At 44.4% G+C, this 20,460-nt stretch overlaps 1 protein-coding gene across 3 annotated transcripts in view; it reads right to left on the bottom strand.

Moving 5' to 3' along the window:
* Positions 1-20,460, bottom strand: part of ICE2 (interactor of little elongation complex ELL subunit 2) — a 126,323-nt gene that overhangs the window by 58,512 nt on the left and 47,351 nt on the right. The window lies entirely within an intron of this gene.

Raw genomic sequence — 20,460 nt, 5'->3', positions numbered from 1 at the left:
TGGAAGTCGAAGAATCATCTTTAAACACCAGAACCACAATTGGTTGGTTGATGTGAAACGCAGACACTACCTTAGGCAAAAAAAGATAACTGCGTATGTAGCTCAGCCCTATCCTCATGAAAAATGAGGTAAGGTGGACGACAAGAAAGCGCCCCTAGCTCCGACACACGCCTAGCAGAGGCAAGCGCCAAAAGGAGAACCACTTTCCATGATAAAAATTTTAATTCCACAGTCTGTAAAGGTTCAAATAGGGAAGACTGGAGAAAAGAGAGGACCAAATCCAAAACCCATGGGGACGTTGGAGGTACAAACGGAGGTTGTAACCTGACAACCCCTTTTAGAAATGTCTGGACATCCGGCAATAATGCTAGTTCTGAAAGAAAATCGACAGAGCCGATATTTGAACCTTCAAAGATCCCAGACGAAGACCTGCTGATAAACTAGCCTGTAGAAAAAGAAGCAGCCTGGCTAATTTGAATTCTGACGGTGACGCACCCTTTCGTTCACACCAAGAGACATACGCCTTCCATATACGATGATAGTGTTTTGAGGTAACTTCCTTTCAAGCCCTTAACATAGTAGGAATCACCCTGGAAGGGATACCCTTTCTTCTTAAGAAAGCCCTTTCAACAGCCACGCCGTCAAAATAAGCAGCTTTAAGTCTTGATAAACAGACCCTGTTGCAGTAGATCTTCTTGCAGAGGAAGAGGCCACGGTTCGTCTATCAGTAGAAGACGTAGGTTGGAATACCACGCCCGTCTGGGCCAGTCTGGAGCCACCAACAGAACCTTTACCCTTTCTCGTTTGATTCTTTGAAACAGATGAGGAAGAAGTGGGAGTGGTGGAAACAGGTAATCAAACTGAAACCGCCAATTAGTTGTTAGAGCATCCACTGCCACTGCCTGTGGATCTCTTGTCCGTGAGCAGTAAAGTAGCAGTTGATGGTTCAACCTCGACGCCATGAGATCTACCTAAGGGAGACCCCAACGCTGAATCAGTTGTTGAAACACCTGTGGATTGAGCATCCATTCTCTCGGATGAATGTCTTGTCAACTGAGGTAGTCTGCCTCCCATTTTTCTACCCCTGGGATGAAAATTACTGATATACTGATTCCTCTGCCCAGAGAAGAATGCGGCTTACCTCCCTCATGGCAGACCGACTCTTGGTGCCGTCTTGTCTGGTGATGTACGCCACAGCCGTGGCATTGTCGGACTGCACACTGATGGCACGGCCCTTCAACAGAGCATGTGCTACCTGAAGAGCCTAGAACACAGCTCCAGAATGTTTATGGGCAGTACCGCCTCCAGTCAAGTCCAGCGGCCCTGAAAGTGTCTTAACCGAGTCACTGCCCCCATCCTCTCAGACTGGAGTCTGTCGTGAGGAGAATTCATTCCCACATTGCAAACCGCTTCCCTGCCAATAGGTGAGAGGAATTCAGCCACCAAAGGAGAGATGTTCGAGTCCTGGGTGACAGTTGAACTCACTGGTGAAGAAAAAGGTGGGACCCTGACCACATAGAGAGGAGGTCCAGTTGGAATGGACGGGCATGGAACCTCCCGTATTGGATGGACTCGAAGGACGCAACCATCTTCCCCAGAAGGCGAATACACAGGTGTACTGACACCCTGTGATGACGCAGTATCAATCGCACCATGTGTTGGATGGAGGTGACCTTTTCCTGTGGAAGAAATACCTTCTGTTCCACCATGTCCAAAATCATCCCTAGGAAAGGCAGACGCTGAGTAGGCTGTAGATGAGGTTTTTGGTAATTCAGGATCCATCCGTGTTGTAACAGAAGACTCTGTGTTACCCGGATGTCCTGCAGTAATTGAGTGACTGACGGAGCCTTGATGAACACTCTTGGTGCTGATGAAAGACCGAAAGGTAAGGCCTGAAATTGAAAATGAGAGGCCCGCACTGCGAATCGAAGGAATGCCTGATGAGGAGGCCAAATTGGAATGTGGAGATATGCATCCTTTTTGTCCAAGGATACAAGAAACTTGTCCCTCTCGAGCCCTGCAATGACAGACTGCACAGACTCCATTTTGAATTTGAAGGTCTACAAATAAGGATTGAGATGTTTCAAGTTCAGAATGGGTCTCATTGAGCCGTCTGGCTTGGGAACTACAAACCAGCTGGAATAAAAGCCTTGACCCTGCTGATGGATAGGGACATGCACTATTTCTCGAGAAGATAGTAGCTTTTCTATTGCTTCCTGTATTACAACCCGTTTGTCCGCTGATGCCCGCAAACCGGTTGTGAAAAAACGAGGAGGTGGTTGGATCTGAAAATTCAACTTCAAGTCCTGGCAAGACTGGATCCAAACTTCTTTGAAATTGTCAAGGTGAGCTTCCACCCTGGGGTCCCCCAGGAGAAAAGGGAGCACGTCATGCAGGAGGCTTAACTGAAGACTTATCCTGCTGGGAGGAGGATGCAGTGGCTCTACCCCTGCCTCTGGAACCACTGGAGATAGCGGGAGCTCCTCTGCCACGACCCCTGAATCTCCTTGGGACACGAAAGGACGGTCCAGCAAAGGGTTTCCTAGGAGGAGGAGCAGCAGATGGGAGATAAGTGGACTTACCACCTGTGGCTTGAGATATCCACTTATCCAGTTCCGTTCCAAACAGAGCTTCCCCTGTGAATGGAAGCGCTTCCACGGCTCTCTTAGATTCCGCATCCGCCTGCCATTGTCTCAGCCACAGGGCTCTGCCGGCTGAGACAGCCAAAGCCGAGGATCTAGAGGAAAGACTACAAATATCTTTTGAAGCCTACCCAAGAAAAGAAGCAGACTCTACAATCTGTTCTGCTAGAGGAACCAGATCCTCCACCGGAACACCAGTCTTAAGGCCCTCAGCAAGCGGCGTAACCCATGCTTCCACCGCCTTGTTGACCCAACAGCTGACTAATGCGGGTCGAAGGGACACCCCCGCTACAGTGTACATAGACTTTAAGGTAGTTTCTAACTTCCTGTCAGAAGACTCCTTTAAAGAAACTGCTCCTGGAACAGGGAGCACCGTCTTTTTAGACAGACGTGACACTGAAGGAGGTGTTTCGCATAATTTCCTGCTCTCTGCAGGAAAGGGATAGTAGGATAAAAGTTTACGTGAGATCTGAAACTTTTTATCTGGGTGTTTCCACGCTGAGGTAAGGATCTCGTCCAATTCCTCAGACACTGAAAAGGAGGCTGCTAGTCTTTGTTTCTTATTAAAGATAGACGGCCTAACTTCCACAGAGTCCATGTCCTCAACATGTAACACCTGGCATATAGCAGCAATCAGTGCCTCTACACCCTGAGATACAGGCTCCACTTCCTCTGGTGCCTGTTCCTTTATAGGGTCCTGTACCTCCCCTTCCTCTGTATCAGGCATGTCATCTTTTCCGGATCATCCCACATAAGGGGATTCGGTATTAGTCTCCTAGTAGGGACACTAGAGGACGATGCCACGGGAGGAACCTGGGCTGACATAACCCTTGTGAGCCCTTCTACAGACCTGGCTAAAGACCGCGCTCAGACTGGTTCAGAGAAGGCAGACCTCTGAGATCTTTCAACCTCTCTCTCCCTGTGAGAAGCTTCCAGCTCTGCAGACATTTGAGACATGACTGATGTAATTTGATCAGCCCAAATAGGGTGTTGTGGGGATGCTGCAGTCTGCGTTTCTGAAACACACTTCTCACACAACAGGGAACTGGAAGAAAGTCCCTGTGTAAACTTCTCTGCACAATTCTTACAGGAGAAAGCTTTTTGTGCAGCCTTAGACCCCTTTGAAGTCATGTTACCAATTCACTGTTCACACACACACACAGAGAAAATATAGTGATGCACACAAACACACAGAGAGAGACTGTTTAGAAAGAGATTAAGGACGTAGAGGGAGATTACGCTATTAACCCAGCCCAGCCAGCTCTGATGCAGAGACCAGCGCTGTGTAACACAATATAATGTGCTGTAATCGCTGTGTAAACACAGTCTAACCTGTACTTCACAAGTCTAACCCCACTGTGTAGTCCCAATCTGGGTAGACAAGCCTCTCTTCTGCGTTTGTCAGCAGCTTGTGTTGAAGCCTCTCCTCTTCCAAAAATGGCCACCAGACTCCTTCTGGGAGCACTGGGGCAGCTGGGAGGTAGGAGCAGAACTGCGTGTTATTCTCCGCCGCCTCCGTTCTGGCTCTTTTCAGCGCTGTATCAGTTGCTGATTTTTAATGCCCGCCTGTTATTTCTCCTGGCCACAATGCTACTAAGAGTGCCAGGAGTCACTAACCTTCTTGCTGTCAAATGCTGCCGGCGGCGGGCTGAGCTAATGGGGGACCGCGGCGAGCGCCGCAGGCAGCGCATCTGGGGACCCCCCAGAGACAGTGGTTTCTGTAGCTGAAGACCCCAGCGCATGCTGCAAGCAGCGGCGGTGAGGTCTCCCCGGCAGCTCCAGTGAAGCAGACAGGCAGGGGCAGTGAGCTGCCTGTCTGATCCTCTTGCTGATCGAGGATCCTTGATTTTTAGCAGAGAGCTCTTTGTATGTGACCAGCTCCCTTGGCACAAAATTAAGACTGACCTGTAGGGGTGTATAGAGGGGGAGGAGATAGCTACTATTCATATTTATTAAAGTGCCAGCTCCCGGTTATCCCACATCTATACCCCACTGTACTGAGACTCCAGTGTCCCTTAGTGGATGAAGGAGAAATAATCATAAACAAAAACTATTTTCACTATCAATTACATATTTGGGAGTGCACGTCACGTATGGGAATGCTGTAGAAAATGGACATCTATGAAGGTATAAACCTCAAAGATGTAGTACCTCTAAATACCAATATACATTACCAGCATTTACCTAAACCAAATGTCATTGACAATCAAAAGTATAAGAGAAGGGCATGTTCACAACCGGTAAAGACACGAAATATGTATCATGAAGGCAAGATGCCAGAGGACTGTAATCGTGTTCTCAAGACAATGGGCCAAATGTAATAAGGTGAGAGTTTAGCAGTAAACTCTCACATTGGTCGAGTTTTATCTTCAAAATGGGAAAATATCTGTATGAGAGTTTAAATCGAGAGATTTTTTGAGTCTAAAAAACATGTGTGTTTGTTCTGTTGCTTTGTTCTCGGACTCTCTCACCCTATTACATTTGGCCAAATGTCTTCTCTGTTCACAAATCGGAAAAATACATAACTTTTTTTCTAATTTTTTGAAAGGCAAAACAAATTAATAGCCTGCTTAAAAAAACAAAATAATAAACAGAGCAAAAAGAATATTACTATTACAATTAGTGCTCAGAAAGTGGCTATTTTAAATAGTAAAGGTCATGTAAAGCATGTAAGGTTTTATGTAATAATTAGTAAATATTTTGCAGGTAGAGCATAGAAATGCAGAAGCTGATTCAGTGGACACAATCATGGTTAGCATGTCAACATTTGATATCACAAAAAATGAAGACTTTCCACACAACACACACACACATACATACATACATACATATATATATATTATATATATATATACACACACACACACACACACAGTCAGGTGCATAAATATTGGGACATTGACAGAATTTTCATATTTTGGCCTCTATTCACCACAATGGCTTTGAAATTAAACAAAGACAAACAAGATGTGCTTTAACTGCAGACTTTCAGATTTAATTTGAGGGTAATTACATCCAAATCAGGTGAACGGTGTAGGAATTACAAAGGTTTCTCTATGTGCCTCCCACTTTTTAAGGGCCAAAAGTAATGGGACTATCAACTCAAAAGCTATTTCATGGACAGGTGTGGGCTATTCCCTCGTTATTTCATTATCAATTAAGCAGGTGAAAGGTCTGGATTTGTCTCTAGGTGTGACATTTGCATTTGGAATCAGTTGCGGTCGACTCTCAACATGAGATCCAAAGAGCTGTCACTATCAGTGAAGCAAGCCATCATTAGGCTGAAAAATCAAAACAAACCCATCAGAGAGATAGCAAAAACATTAGGTGTGGCCAAATCAACTGTTTGGAACATTCTTAAAAAGAAAGAAAGCACCGGAGAGCTCAGCAACACCAAAAGACCAGGAAGACCACAGAAAACAACTGTGGTGGATGACAGAAGAATTATTTCCCTGGTGAAGAAAAACCCCTTCACAACAGTTGGCCAAATCAAGAACACTCTCCAGGAGGTAGATGTATATGTGTCAAAGTCAACAATCAAGAGAAGACTTCACAAGAGTGAATATAGAGGGATCACCACAAGATGTAAACCATTGGTGAGCCACAAAAACAGGAAGACCAGATTAGAGTTTGCCAAACAACATCTAAAAAAGCCATTACAGTTCTGGAACAACATCCTATGGACAGATGAGACAAAGTTCAACTTGTACCAGAGTGATGGGAAGAGAAGAGTATGGAGAAGGAAAGGAACTGCTCATGATCCAAAACATACCACCTCATCAGTGAAGCATGGTGGTGGTAGTGTCATGGCGTGGGCATGTATGGCTGCCAATGGAACTGGTTCCCTTGTATTTATTGATGATTTGACTGCTGACAAAAGCAGCAGAATGAATTCTGAAGTGTTTCGGGCAATATTGTATGCTCATATTCAGTCAAATGCTTCAGAACTCATTGGACGGCGCTTCATAGTGCAGATGGACAATGACCCGAAGCATACTGCAAAAGCAACCAAATAGTTTTTTAAGGTTAAAAAGTGGAATGTTAATGCAATGGCCAAGCCAATCCCATGACCTGAATCCAATTGAGCATGCATTTCACTTGATGAAGGGAAAATGCCCCAAGAACAAGCAGGAACTGATGACATTTGCAGTAGAGGCCTGGCAGAGCATCACCAGGGATGAAACCCAGCATCTGGTGATGTCTATGCATTCCAGACTTCAGGTTGTAATTGCCTGCAAAGGATTTGCAACAAAGTATTAAAAAGTGAAAGTTAGATTTAGGATTGTTTAGTTTGTCCCATTACTTTTGGCCCCTTAAAAAGTGGGAGGCACATATAGAAACCGTTGTAATTCCTACACCGTTCAACTGATTTGGATGTAATTACCCTCAAATTAAATCTGAAAGTCTGCAGTTAGAGCACATCTTGTTTGTTTCATTTCAAAGCCATTGTGGTGGTGAATAGAGGCCAAAATATGGAAATTCTGTCAATGTCCCAATATTTATACACCTGACTGTATACACACACATACATACAGATGTGTCCTCACAGATCTAGCCTCAATACACCATGTGTCCCGTGCGACTCTCCTAGCACCAGACGTCTTATTTCACCCAAAAATGTGTCTAAGTCGCAATGTGATGCCTCTAGGACACACCAGGAAACTGTGCTAATTTGATATGAGACACTTGAATATTTGAGTGCTACGGAGTCTGTATACAAATCAAAATGGAACTTGGCGTGGAAAAAAGCAGCGGCCTCTTCATCGTAGCATTTTGTATACAGATTCAGTCGCAGAGATAAAAAAGTGTTGCATCAAATTGCAACCAAGATGCATTTTCAAGTGAGAAAGATGCAAGAAAAACACGCTTAGTGCTAGCAGAGTCACACGGGACCTGCCAAGAGGGGCCGTTTAGTGTGACTGCCGAAATAATTTATGAAAACACATTTGTATATATACATACTATATATATACACACACATACATATATACATAGAAACACTCTTAGTAATACCAGTCACGGGTGTATCACTTTGAGAAAAAAGTCCTTAAAAGCAAAAGTCCACTTTGCATGCTGGTCCCAGTCATTGCTAGGAAACTGGGACGCAAGTGTATGTGATTAGAGGCTGCACAGGAATTCTGCAACTGGTGTTTAATTGCTGGGATTCTTACTAGTTGTTCTCCTATGTGCACACCTGTAACTTATTTCACTTGCAGGAGGGTTGGTCTTAAGTGTGTGTGTGTGTGTGTGTGTTTTAAAATGCAGCCAGGCCTTAATCTCTTTGTCAGTTATAGCTTCATGCCTTTGTGCAAGCATGCTAATCTGAGTGCCTGGTGAATACTCTGTACTGCTGGTACCCTGAATCTCTGTGTGCTCTCCAGTTTGATCCATGGTCTCCTGAATCACTGCATCACCTGCTATTAAGAATCACCTTAGTTAATAAAGTGTAATTTGTTTGCACTTGCCATTATCAAGCTACCTGTTACAGCTCCTGCTGTTATTGTCAAAAACCACAAATGTTATTATAGTCGCCTTGTACTTGCATGCTAATCCAGCATTAACCCTGTGATCACATGATTAATGTATAAACATCTACTATCCTGAATTTAAGAACTGGCGGCATCTCAGTATTGGTGAGAGCATCTCTCTCTATGGGAAAAGGGTGGTTTTTATTTGCAGAAAACCTCTGTAGTGTGGTTCTAGAGGGTTTATACAATTGATTCAGGTGTATCATAATAATGAGTTTCATATTTTGTACCACAATTACTGCTTCAGAGGGCCTATAAGAAGCAGGAGAGATCATCCTACGCCCATTACTTCAGGTCCATCAAGGAGACAATTAAGAAGTGGAGAGAGCCCCACTTTGCCCCATTAAGCTAGGCTAGTTCTCAGAAAAGTCAAAACACAAAAAGAAATTCCATAGATGGGGAAGGGAAGGTACATGAGGGAAGAAACTGCTCAAGGGTTTCCGCCAGGGGGTGAACAAAATAATAATAAAAAAAACAGCCAAACAAGGCAACCAGTAATAAACCACCAGCCCCTAACAGGTATGGCAGTACAATGCCTTAAATCAATTCAATACAGAAAGACAAGGCATCAGTGACCATCAATAAACAAAACAGTGACAAAACTTAAGGTAACACGTGTTGTGACCCACACAATCTGAAACAGTGGGAGTGAAAATATGACAGTGAGACCTGGATGCAACTAGGTAGTCAAGAAAGAGAGGCTTTCCATTTGAAATTCTTGAAGCTTAGCCAGGTATAACAGAGCAAATTTGACATTCTGTTCAATCAGGTAGTTACAGTCAAAAGGTAAACTTCTTTCTCTTCTGGACCACCACAGAAATGGTCTTAGGATGCTTTACTGTTGGCATGACACAGGACGAAGACTTTTGGAGGATGGCCTGGTATCAAGAAGGGCAGCAAAGAAGCCACTTCTCTCCAGGAAAACATCAGGGACAGACTGATATTCTGTAAAAGGTACAGGGATTGGACTGCTGAGGACTGGGGTAAAGTTATTTTCTCTGATGAATCCCCTATCAGATTGTTTGGGGCATCTGGAAAAACGTTTGTCCAGAGAAAGAAAGGTGAGTGCTATCACCAGTCCTGTGTCATGCCAACAGTAAAGCATCCTGAGTCCATTCATGTGTGGGGTTGCTTCTCAGCCAAGGGAGTGGGCTAACTCACAATTTTGCCTAAGAACACAGCCATGAATAAAGAATGGTACCAAAACATCCTCCAAGAGCAACTTCTCCCAACCATCCAAGAACAGTTTGGTGACGAACAATGCCTTTTCCAGCATGATGGAGCACCTTGCCATAAGTGATAACTAAGTGACTCGGGGAACAAAACATCAAAATTTTAGGTCCATGGCCAGGAAACACCCCAGACCTTAATCCCATTGAGAACTTGTGGTCAATCCTCAAAAGGCGGGTAGACAAACAAAACCCCACAAATTATGACAAACTCAAAGCATTGATTAGGCAAGAATGGGCAGCCAGTCAGTATGTTGCCCAGAAGTTGATTGGCAGCATTCCATGGCGAACTGTAGAAGTCTTGAAAAAGAAGGGTCAACACTGCAAATAGTGACTCTTTGCATACACTTAATGTAATTGTCAATAAAAGCCTTTGTACTTATTAAATGCTTGTCATTTTACTTCAGTATACCATAGTAACATCTAACAATAAGGTCTAGAAACACTGAAGCAGCAAACTTTGTGGAAACCAATACTGGTGTCATTCTCAAAACTTTTGGCCATGGGTGTACACCCCTCTAGGTAAATAATCTGTAACCTAGGAGTCTGCCAGTGCTTGCAGTTAAATGGCCACAATTCTAATTGCGCAGTCTACATAACACAGCAGGTAATTAGTCATCCAAAACCTCTAGCAATATTAATAATGGTCATAGGGTAGCCTAAGCGATTAAAGCTTCTGCAAAGACTAAAGTTCTACAGCAAATATAAAATAAATTATTAAAAGAAAATACTTTATACACAAAAATATGTACAGTGCCTATTTGCAAAATGGTAATAAATAAAACGGTTACAATTATTGGCAGACACTACGGTGGTAGCTGGCAGCAGGCTGCAAAGTTAGGTTAGTCCACATGGCAGATGACAACCAGGTGAAGGTTTATCAACCAGGTAGAAACAGATAAACTGTATCTGCTGTTTAACCATGGGTTTATCTGGCATCTCCAGTTATAGCCAGGTGCATTTGTTGGGTGTGCCTGTGGGCGTTGTGTTGCCCTCAATGCAAGGCTAATCAGTTGTGCACAGTGGATATGGGGATGGCTGTATGCTCTCCCACTCCAAGAGTTACTTAAGGGCATATCCGTTTGTTAGGATGAATCGAAGAAAGGATGCGGTGGAAAGTCACCCATGCACAGAAGGAGCAGGTCGGAGGTTAGGTCTCCGGCAACAGGCTCACTGGGTCCTAAAACTCGGCGGCTGTAGTAGCAGTAGAGCATGCCACCAACAATAATAAAAATAGGCAATGTATGTGTTGCAATTCAAATAAAAAGAATATCTGATGGGGGAATGGCATGGAGTAAGACATGAGTCATAAGGGCATATCTAATTAGGCACAGGGATTACTTATCAGGGAAAAGCTCTGTGTTCCACTACCAAAACTATTCAATTATTCTGCATTTTCCCTGCACAGTAAACCCATGGATATGCCCTTAGTGCTCTCCAGCCTGTGTATCCTGCTTACCTATTCTGTGGCCGACTGATAGCTCCTCTTGGTGCCTCTACTCTGGTGTAAGGTTTTGTAGCATCGCTATTGCAACCTCCTCCTCATCTCCATTTTAACGTTCTACTGAAGTCAATTGCTGAGAGATAGACAGCATTTTATCTAGAAATTCATTCATATTCTTGCATGCATTGAGCTTTGTGCAGTATAAAGCGGATATGTAATTAAACCTTTATCTTCATAAGACATATGTAAATCCACCCACATATCACGTGCAGTTGTCTTCCCCTGAATAATGGAGTATACATGCTGTTCTACAGCTAAGCCTATTGTCTCCATGGCTCTATCCACATCATCTGGATTTAGATTATTGCCTGAGTGATTGGTAACTTTCCACAGCTTTTCCTGATTTAATTGCATCTCCTTCCAGCCTGCCACGTCACTGGTTTCTGGCGTCTGTCTGCACCACAAATTTACATTTTAATCTGGGGCTTGCAAAACCGCAGGACTGGTCAGGGAAGGTTTCAGTCTGTCATGGACATTTCAAAGACCCTAATTCTGTTCACAAGTTGAGGCAGTGTTTTGTTTGGTATGCAGACAACTGACCTAGTGCCTAGCCGTGTCTAAACAGACAATACCTGTTCCTTAGTGTTTTTTTGGGGGGAGTTGGGAAAAGGACATCCACCTTCCGTGGCTCTGACTTTAATGTTCCTTCACCTACTCTTAGTCCCAGGTATTGCACTTCTGCCTTGCCAATCTGATACTTTACTGGCTTAATGGTTATACCAGAAAAATTGTGTGTTGGGATGGATTTCAAAGGAGCAAATATCTAGCTGCCACGTTTTAGTATTAAAATAGCCACCAAATTCCTAAAAGAGTACAGAAAAAATAAAGAATATACTAAAAACAGCACTTCGTTTGTTTCATACATACATATAAGCTCCAATACTAAAAAAAGAGAGTCCATGTAGATATGTTGTTGTAGATCAGACAACATAGCTACACTCTTTTTTTTAAATTGGGACTTATATGTATGTATGAAACAAACGAAGCGCTGATGTTTTTAGTATATTCTTTATTTTAATGGTTCTACCGGCTGTTTGGATTACGCTTAACACATGACTCAGGTGATATAAGTGGTCCTCTCAGGTCTGGCTAAACACTGCATTATCACCCAGATAAGCTACAGCAAAATCCCTTAAGCACTGAAAGGCGGCAAAGGCATTCTTTATGCCAAAGAGCGTCATCTTGGACTCATACAGGCCAAAAGGGGTGGTAGAGACTGATCTCTGCTGTGCTTCCTTGGACAAAGTAATTTAATATCCCCTACTCAAATCCATGACATATGTATTGTGCAATGGCTAGCTGATCCAGTAGTTCATCTGTGAAAGGCATTGGGTATGCATCAAACCCAGTGGCATTTCATTTCATGCAGTCCAAATAGAAGCAGGTAGTCTGGATCTTTGGGATGAGGACAACATGTGAGGCCCACGCACTGAGAGATTCCAGAATCACACCTTGTGCTAACATTTTATTTAACTCTATTTTAATGTCTGCCTTGACTTGCAGGACAAACCTGTAAGCAGGTTGCCTAATGGGAGAATGATCTAGCGGTAAATAGCTAGGGGAGTATTCATTGGTTTCCCTGTGAAGGCGTAAACATATTTACTCAGTTGTGCCCTTTGTCAGTCAGAGGCAATTGATCCAAATTTAGCATCCTCTATAGATCTTGCCTCATTTGCTGTACCTATTATGTCTAGATAGTCTGTTTCACCCTCTTTGGGCAAGCTGCAAACTGGTTATGCTCAGCTTACTTGTTATAATGATCTCATCATGTTTTCATGAAAGATCTTCTTTTTCCCAGGCTACTAGAGTTTATTCTAGGTGACAGGTACCATCACCCACACTTTCTGACCCACTTCATAAACTCACTCACGGGCAGCGCACTCTTACCATTGCTTCTGGTCTGCACCATATTCTCCTTTACCAACTCAGTCAAAGTCTGCATTTTCTCTAACTCTCGTGACATACTCTACCTTTGAGACTTCTGGGGTCACTAGTTCCCGCTCCCAGAAATCTCTTATCAGATCCAGGGATCCATGTACTCTTTTACCATATGGAAGCTCAAGCGAGGCCTGGGTGTGTGGCAGGTACATAAGGGTTGTAAGCCGCACTACTGTATAAGTGGGAGTGCGAGGGGGTTGTTCTGCCACTGAATGGAAAAGGGGCTTTCTGGGTCCACCAAAAATGTAGTAAAGAGTGAAATATCATCGCAACTACCAAACTTTATCTTGTGCAAAGAACAGTGACTGGGACTAAGAAATAAATTTCAGTAAAAGTTTATTGCGTATAGAAAAGACAGACATGAAGTACAATGTTAAAAAATAATAAAAACAGTATGGTTTAAGAATACTAAAAAATATTACAAATTTTGACTCATCAGTCCAGAGCAGGGGTTAAAGTGGGCCGGAACTGTATTCCGTCACCTCTATTTGGAGACTGTACCAGTTCCGCCTCCTCCTCCTCCGACCCACCATAGCCCGGCGCCGCAGGGAGGCTCCATTTGTCGGGCGCCCGCTGAGAGTTTGTTACCAGCAGGCCCCGGCTCCCTCCCTGCAGCGCCAGCCAGAGGCTGGAGCTCACTCTTGAGCTCCGGCTTCGCTCCCCCCTATGTTATATCATAACATCTCTCCCATAGTTCAGAGAACTCGGAGCAGCCAGGCAGACCGGAAGCACTACCACTACTGAGGCCACTGCATAAGGGGCACTACCACTACCGAGGTCACTGCAAAGGGGGCACTACCACTACCGAAGCCACTGCATAAGGGGCACTACCACTACTGAGGCCACTGCATAAGGGGCACTGCATAAGGGGCGCCACTACTGTGGGCACTGCATCAGGGGCACCACTACAATGGGCATTGCATTTGCATAAGGGGTACTATTACTGTGGGCATTGTGTATAAGGGGCACAAATGTGGGAATTGTGTAAAAGGGGCACTGCTGTGCGTCATACATGAATAAGGGACACTACTATGTGGGATAATGTGAATAAAGATTGTGCTACTGTGTGGTGTCATTTGTATGGGGAATACTATTGTGTGATCACACTCATTTGTTTTGTGACCACGCCCCTTTCTTTTGAGACCACACCCCTTTTCCCACACAAGCCTACGGTGCGCGCTGTCCCTTATTTTTAGAAAAGCGCCAAGGGGGAGGCTGAGTTCCACCACTTCTCTAGGACCACTTTAAGCACAGGTCCAGAGCACCTGCTGCTATTTTTCTGCACCCCAGTTCCTATGTTTTTGTAGATAGTTGAGTCACTTGGCCTTGTTTCCACGTTGAAGGTATGACTTTTTGCCCGCAATTCTTCCATGAAGACCACTTCCGGCCAGACTTCTCTGAACAGTAGATGGGTGTACCTGGGTCCCACTGGTTTCTGTCAGTTCTGAGATGATGGCGCTGCTGGACATATTTAGATGGGAAGCAAACATTATGTGTGCTTTATTGGCCGTTTCTTTGTGCTTCTTCAAAAGAGCTTGAACAGCACATCTTGAAATCCCAGTCTGCTTTGAAATCTTTGCCTGGAAAAGACCTTGCTGATGCAGTATAACTAACTTGTGTCTTGTTGCTGTGCTCAGTCTTGCCATGGTGTATGACCTGTGACATGAAACGGTCTTCCACAATCTCAACTTTGTAGCAGAGTTTGGATGTTCCTCACCCAGTTTTAAACCTCCTACACAGCAGTTTCTGTTTCAGTTTATAAGTGTGTTTCAATCGACATATGAAAATGATGACCATTATCAGCTGTTCGGTATGAATGGTTAACCATACATCTGACTACAATCCTACAAAATCCCTGACTTTGTGCCAGTGTACCTAGAAGAATTGATGCAGTTTTAAAAGGTAAAAGGTGGTCACAACAAATATTGATTTGATTTAGATTTGTCTTCTGCTCATTCATTTGCATTTTGTAAATTGATAAAAATAAACGTATTAACACTTCTATTTTTGAAAGCATTCTTACGTAGCATCATTTTTTCCACGCCTGTATAAAACTTTTGCACAGTAATATATATATAAATATATATTATACACGTTGTTCCTAACTACGTGGATCAAAATATTGGTAATAGTATACTACTTATAGCTGTGCACACGCCACAAATTTCTACCTCAAATACCATTTAGTTACATCTGTAATAATAGTAACCACTAGTATAACCACTATTGGGGGAATTCAATTAGCCCTGATAATTTTTCAGGGGATGAAAAAGTGGACTTTTTTCCATTCTTTATAGCTTCGGACAATTCAATTACGAGTAGATCCTGTTTTTTGTGCCAGAAAAATTATCTGTTTTCGGGCGAATACACATAGAATCCGTGATAAGTTCTTACGGGCGGCTTGCCAAAAACAGACTAATTATCAGGGATTTTTTTTTCTGAGCCTTCTGAGGTCCTGAAAAAAAAACCTAATTAGTGCTGCAGGCTGAGATAATTTAGTACGTTTAATTGAATTTCCCCTATACAGTAAGGGGTGGATTGAAAAGGAGGACAAAATATCAAATTGAATATAATCTTCCAAAATAGTGGTTACAATAATACAAAATTGTTATATTATTTGTTGTGAGAAAAAATAAAAAATGAATAATCAATAATGAAAAATATTTAGATGCTTCAGTGCCAGAGTTGTATTGTTGGATCGGACGACATATCGTCCACATCGATAAAGACAACCGGGTGGAGAGCCCATTCTTCGGCGTGTACATCAAGTCCACTTCCCAGTTGAGGACTCCGGGAATGAACACTGCCGAGATTGCCGGGAGATGATGTTCGGCTCAAACCAGGATGTGTGCTACTTCCCACATGGCTGCCCGACTTCTCGTGCCTCCCTGATGGTTGAGGTAGGCTCTCCTCCAGCCTGCTCCGAAGGCAATCTCATGTCAGAGTGAGCGCTCTGTACACTGCTCGAAGATTCAAAATGTGTTTCATAAAGTTTCAATGCGGAACTTGGACACTCGGATAAATTTGTTGAGAGATTTGAGATTCAGAATAGCCAGTTGGCCTTCTGAACCAAATAGAGTGGAATATAAACCAGTTCCTCGCTGAGCCGAAGGAACCGGTATTATCACACCTGAACGCAGCAGGGAGTGAATGGCTTCCTGGAGGGCCAGGGCCTTGATGGGGTCTGATGGAGGACCTGTACAAAAAAATTGCTGGGGAGGACGCCTCAGGAAGGTGAGGGCATACCCTGAGAGACCACGTCTCGGACCCAGGAGTCCGATGTTGTTTGACGCCAGGGGTCGGCAAATCGAAGAAGTTGGCCTCCCACCCTGGGATCCCCCAGGAGGAGGCTCGCCACATCAGACTGAGGGTTTGTCATCACACTTGGAAGCTGGACGTCTGGCCAACCAAGGCTGCTTGGATCGCGGCGTGGCGGTATTGCGAGAACTAGGCTGCATGGGAAAGGACTGTCTCTTTGCCTTACTTTGGGGGTGATATGACCGAAAGGAGGACGACCTAGGCTTACGGGCAGCTGCTGATGGCAAAAAAGCAGATTTTGAGGCTGCCACGGTAGCCACGATTTTATCCAATTCTGCGCCGAATAGCCTGTCTCCAGAGAAGGATTTGAGGGCCTTCTTGGATTCTTTGTCCGCTTTCCAGGACCGTGGCCAAAGGACTCGGCAGGCGAGTGCTTCGATAGCCTTAGTTACCCAGGCCGCGGCCATAGCCGGCCGAGTAATAGCGACAGAAAGCGAGTAGACAGACATAAGACAAGTTTCCAGTTTGATCTGTGGCATCCTTAAGGAAGGATGTAGACGGTATAGGTAGCGTAGAGCTTCTGACTAAGCGTGCAACATGAGAATCAATGGTAGGAGGGACTTCCCACTTCGCACACTCACAAGGAGGGAGAGGGTAAAAAGACGCTAGTCTTTTTGGGACCTGAAACAGTTTGCCAGGAGTACCCCAAGCTTCCCCCATGAGCTCAGAGAGCTGGTCTGATTGAGGGAATTCAGCCTTAACAACCTTTTGACGTTTAAACATTGGGGTTTTAGGCTTAGGGGCCGGTTCATCATCCTCTATATTCAGGATTGATTTAACCGCCCTCACTAAAGAAGGAACATCCACTGTCGAATGACAGTCTTCCTCGCCCGAGGGAGACACGGGAGGAGAACACTGCGCATCATCTGCCTCCTCAGATGATGCGTCAGAATCCGAAAGCTGGGTGGACTGAGAAGATGATACAGTCCCATCTATGTGCTTTGGCGGCTAACGGGTCTGTCCGTCTGTAAGATTTGCTGATAGGCGACAGACGTTTGAGCCATACTCTGAACTGAGTGGGCAAAAACATCCATCCAAGGAGAATGCATAGAGGGGACAGACAAAGCAGGCTGTAACTGCTGTGTTTACCCCATGGTGGGAGGCAGTGTGGAGGATAATAAGTGGTCCACTAACTTCTTCATAACCTGAGTCAAGGAGGACACCTAAGGTGGCTCCCGGACAGGGGCTGGTAAGGTGGGCTGGAGAGGTGGTATGTAACAATTAACACACAGACCATCCTGCATAAAATCCTGAGAGGACAAAGCAGCTGCACAGGATTTGCAAGTAACTAGCACAGGGGCCACAGCCTCCATATTACCTTTGCCTTAGGACATAGTAATAACCAGGTAGCAGCACACAATAAGTGTATAGTAAGTAATGCAATGCGACACCCTTCACAAATACAGGTAAATGTGAAGTAATAATGAACCCCTACACACCTGTTAGTTGACAGTTAAGAAGGAGCAGATAATGGACAGTCAGAAAATTATATCACAATAGAGCTAGCACAAGTCATATACAATGCATAAATATATACTTGCAATGGGCACTAAATCAACTATTCAAGCCTAAATAGGCTGGTAGGAATGAGTGCTGTATAACCTGGCTCCGGGGAGAGGTATACAGGGAGACCAGAAACGATTCTCCCGAGACCTGCACAATGGCTACTGAGCGTTTCACAGTGGGAGGAGGGTGAAGAGGAGGAACAGCTCAGAGGCGGGAAACCTCTTGTGAGAGATCGCGCTCTTAGCGTACTGTACCTCCCCAGTGCTGAATCAATCACTGGGGCCACTGGCCTCAACACAGTCCCCGATTCCAGACTTTTAGATGCCCCGGTGGTCTAATGGGGGTGCGGGCGAACCGGACGCCCCCTGCAGCATCCTTCGGCTAGTCTCCATAGCCGGATGTAAGGACTGCGTAGAATGCGATTCACCCAAAAGTGCAAAATCGCCTTACCTTATCTCTCCATTTATCCGGCTGCAGCCCTGGGTCTCCAGTGGAGCGGCTAGCGAAGCCCCTTTGGGGCCGCCGTAATCACCGGACCGCTCACTGGTGTGGCGGCGGAGATTATTGGAGCAGCCGCACAGGCCTTTAGAACGCCCAGTGCTGCTTAATTAAAAAAAATAAAAATGAATAAATAAAAGTAAAGCTTGGGGCTTCTGAATGCAGTCCCCCTGTTAAAAAGTGTAACCGGCTCCTGCCGATACCAAACGCAAACTGATCTGCCTTTGGCTGGGGGCGGGGTATATGTGGAGGAGGACCGGTGCATCCTGGGAGCTAAAAGCTTATGACTTTGGTGCCTGGTTAGCTCCAACCACCTACAGTACACCACATGGTATCCTTGTGGATCCCTATGGACCCTGAAGAAGAAAGTTACATTTTCATAAATATAACTGTACATACACATCAAAATGCACCGGATATGAAAGTATTCTTCCCTTTGGATTTCTCTTGTTCAGCATGTAGATACATAGGTTCTAATAACCTAGAGACTATTGATAACAACCTCAGAATTATATTAGGACTAAAATTGGAATAGAAACATTGGGGTTGACTTACAAATAATATTAAAACCAGATGATGTCTCTGGGTTTTTTCCTGTCTTTACTCCTGTCTCTGTCTTTTATTATTATCCTTTATTTATATGGCACCACAAGTATTCTGCAGCACCTTACAAAATAGTCTAACATTCCCCCATTCTTCCTCCACCTCTTTACCTCTTACTTCATCTTGCTATCCCCCCTCATTTGTCTATGGGACCTATTTCTCAATTAATATTTGCAGGATATCCACCTAAATCACCCGAATGTATCTATGGGTGATATAATAGAAACCTCTTGGAGCGGCTTATTTGCCAAATTTGCAGAGCTTGGACCAGATAGCTAACACCATCTACAGATGGTGTAAGCCATTGTAGCCTATGGACTATTTTCTACATAAAGTACCAGGAGAGAGATCCATAGTATCTTTCCCTGGCACTTTCCACTCACTCATGCGCAGACCACACAGTTCATAACGGCGCCTAGCTCCCAAAGAAGTAGTGAAGTGATTGCAATAGCGATCACTTCAAGTCTCACACACCACAGGGACAGGGGATTCTGGCCCCTGCGAGTGTATTTTAATATATCCCGGCGATCTATCATTTCTCATTGCTATGAATGGTGGTGATAAGAAATTCTAATTATCGGGTCTAGAACCCGATAACTGCAGAATATGCCCCTATGTCTCTTATCAGCACTTGATTTTATTATATATATTGGCTTAGCATTCCCTTTACCTTTTGGGCTGTCCTCACCTTTTTCCTCTAGAGTGTTTTCTTTCTGTAAGTGGCCTGTGCATCCTTGTGTGCCGTTTCTTCTTTCTTCGGTACGGTTATACATTTTTGGTTGTTGATAAAGTTGCAATGTTGTTATTGGGCAATTTTCAGGAGTCTGTTTTCATCATGAGGTGGTATGTGACCATTAAGTATTGGAAATAAAAGGAGTACTTGGAAACTGTATATGCGCGTTATACAGGAACTCTCTGGAATCAATGACACTGGTGGGAGGGGTCAGAGTTCAGAGATTGAAAATAGATTTAAAGAAATTGAAATAAAAATGTACTACTCTCTGTAGTTTCCCTCTCTCATTTTTACTGTTTCCCTGTCACAGTAACTTATATGATTACCACCACGCTCATGCCCTCACTTTTTTAAAACGCAGTGATTGCAAAATATGCGCTATAGTGCGTATTTATGCGCTACAGCAAAAGAGGGACTCCCTTTTTAAAACAGTCTGCGGTTAGATGATCTATCTGCTACAGCGAGATGACAGAGCGGCTCCGGTCCGGGGGAGATTATAGGTAGGGAAAACCCCCTCGGCTCCGAGAGTGACACAGCGCCCCGCAGCTGCACTGCTCTGAAAGTGCTCACAGTTGCTGGAAACCAGCTCTGGCCCTAGGATTATTTCTCCAACCCCGGCAACTTGGAAAGACAAGTTGCTGGGACCCCTCCCACAAGCAGCATCTCCAGCACCAGCGGAGAGCTGAGTGACATAGGGCGCACACTGTCTTTGTGGCAGCCTTCTTTCTGTGTGACCACACTGTCATGTCAAGTGTGTATGTTATTATTCACATAGTTTTTTCAGTAATTGCAGTCACAGCCCTGTCGTTGTCCCCATGTCGTCAGAGCCCTGCACCCCTCACCCCATTATGTCATCACTGCCCCGTGCCCCCCAAACATCATGTTATCACTGACCCATGGGACACTGCTGTGCAGTGCTAGTGTTTGCTGGAACACATTTGAGCAGTGCTGCCAGTATGTG

The sequence above is a fragment of the Taudactylus pleione genome, unplaced genomic scaffold (assembly GCF_031769625.1).
Source record: "Taudactylus pleione unplaced genomic scaffold, aTauple2 ptg000019l, whole genome shotgun sequence".
Classification (NCBI taxonomy): domain Eukaryota; kingdom Metazoa; phylum Chordata; class Amphibia; order Anura; family Myobatrachidae; genus Taudactylus; species Taudactylus pleione.
The sequence above is the reverse complement of the archived record's forward strand: the minus strand, read 5'-3'. Positions and strand labels throughout refer to the sequence as shown.